General features: G+C 45.8%; 1 protein-coding gene across 2 annotated transcripts in view; it reads left to right on the top strand.

The window, feature by feature from the left end:
• The first annotated feature begins 729 nt into the window (after positions 1–729).
• The window catches only part of LOC138956974 (uncharacterized), an 8,483-nt gene continuing 7,063 nt past the window's right edge, over positions 730–2,149 (top strand). The window contains exons 1-2 of one of the 2 annotated variants that reach the window (XM_070328163.1): positions 777–824; positions 858–893. The gene's annotated coding sequence lies outside the window, so the exon portion shown is untranslated. Of the gene's footprint in view, positions 894–2,149 lie in introns of both variants that reach the window. The other variant, XM_070328161.1, reaches the window with a different exon arrangement.

Below are 2,149 nucleotides of genomic sequence, written 5' to 3' on the forward strand. Positions count from 1 at the left end.
GGCGCAGTGGCGTAGTGGATTAGACATCAGCCTCCTGATCGTGAGTTCAAAGTCCCGGCCGCGGCCGCCTGGTGGGTGGGTGGAGATTTTTCCTATCTCCCTGGTGGGTTAAGGATGGAGATTTTGTTGCTATCTCCCTGGTCAACTTATGTGCAGACCTGCTAATGCCTTGTTCCCCTTGACCAAGTGCGCACGGAAAAGATCCTGTAATCCAGGTCAGACTGAGTTTGGTGGGTTAAAGAAACACGAAAATACCCAGCATGCTTCCCCCGAAATCGGACGGTATGCTACCTGAATGGCTACAGTCATACGCTGCGTACAAATTTCACTCGTGCGAAAAACATGAGTGAACGTGGGACGGGAAAGAAGAAGATAAATGATAGCCGGGTTTGTGTTATGTTATGTTAATTGTTGTTGATTACAAGTTGTGATTGCTGCTGCTGCTGTTGTTGTTGTTGTCGTTGATGTATTTGCAGTATTGGTAGTAGGAACAAAAAGTTCCAAGACCAACTTGTCGACGCCCTTCTCGTAGTGAATGATTTGGTTTTGTGTCAGTTGTTCGTTGAAGGTTCAATAACTATTCTGTCTTCTGTTGCTTGTCAGTGTGTTGCGTCTGTATTCATGAACAGCGGGTGTCTTCACTTTAAAAGCTTAGTGCTTACTTTACTTCACACGCCGAGGGCTACGCGGTAAGGCAAACTGGAAGGAAGGGCAAAGGTTATAACTTGAAGGCAGCATTGCTGTGGAAAGGAAGAGACGGGACACTTTGCACGGAAAGACCCCTAAACCCTTCTTTTGCGAAGCCCACTGACAGACTTCTGCGTGTGTTTCTTTTACGAAGGCGAACGGGAACTAAACTACAATTCATTGGCCTTGAAAACATCTTAGGAGAGGTAAGTTTCAACTTTCGCCTTCTTGAGATTGAAAGCATCGCCCAGTTATTGAGATCGCATACTTTTATTACAAGTGTGTCTTTCTACTACTTCAGAGATCACAGCGGGCGAACACCAGTTTTGATTTCCTTTTTTTTACTAATGAAAAGTTCCGTATTTCAAGCGGCATTCTTGATTTTGTATTATTGTTGAAGCAAGCAGTTTAGCGTTCACGAAGAGATTTATGTGCAGGCTTTATCCATTTACCTTTCTGTCTGCGGTGCGTATATTATACTGTCTATCTTTATTTTATTCATTTTCTTGCAATTTTTGATGAAATGTTTGAAACTGAATAACAACTCGAAGCATACAGGTTGTGGTGGTGACTTCAAACCAATTTTACAAGTAGATATAGATAAACAAAGTGCGAATAGTCGGGTCATTTACATCATGCAAATACGTCAGTCTGTTTTTAACTCAAACTGACGTGTCATCTGAATCAAAAGAACCAGTCACATGTTCACACCACACACACAGCGAAAATATCAAACATAGATCGTGTGTTTCAAGTTCCCGTCATGTTTCGCCTGGGATTCGCTAATTGTAAGCATTGTGCTTGAGTACGCATCCTCAATGCCAGATATTGTACACATCATTATGTCACAATATCAAAATTGAATAGACATCCTGCTTGCTGCCGCGCGAGCAGAGAAAATTTTTCCTCTTTATCTTCACTGCCCTGGCTGCAATACCCCTTCACGCGGAGGTGTTTTCAGACACGTCAGACACAGGGTGTGAAGTTTTGCATACACAGATCCTCCCATGCTCACAAGACGTCCCAGTTTAGCAGAGTGGCAACACGTCGACAGCTATCCTGTTTGTAAATACCCGTCGTCGGGGCATCCCCTCTTGCAAGAGTTTTTAGCGTAAGTGGGAAAACCCATCTCTGCCTCCTCCCCCCCCCCCCCCCAGCGCATACCCATTGACCGGGGCACCCCTCTTGCAATAGTTTTTATTACAGGAGGTGGGAAATCCCATCTGCCCACCCTTGCCCCCCCCTCCCCCCCGGCCCCTAAGGCATGGCGAGAATAGATTCGCTACGTAAACTGACTCGCTCGTGAACCCAGTGCTACAAACGCCAATGATGTTTCGAGTACCGCGAGCCAAGGCGACATACAGTCGAACCCGCTGCCTTGGCGACCACCTCTCGAAAACGACCAACGGTCCATGTAACTTGCTACCACTCCAAGGATCCCCGACGAGTTATCTTCTCTCTA

This window comes from Littorina saxatilis, unplaced genomic scaffold (genome assembly GCF_037325665.1).
Source record: "Littorina saxatilis isolate snail1 unplaced genomic scaffold, US_GU_Lsax_2.0 scaffold_2969, whole genome shotgun sequence".
Lineage (NCBI taxonomy): Eukaryota > Metazoa > Mollusca > Gastropoda > Littorinimorpha > Littorinidae > Littorina > Littorina saxatilis.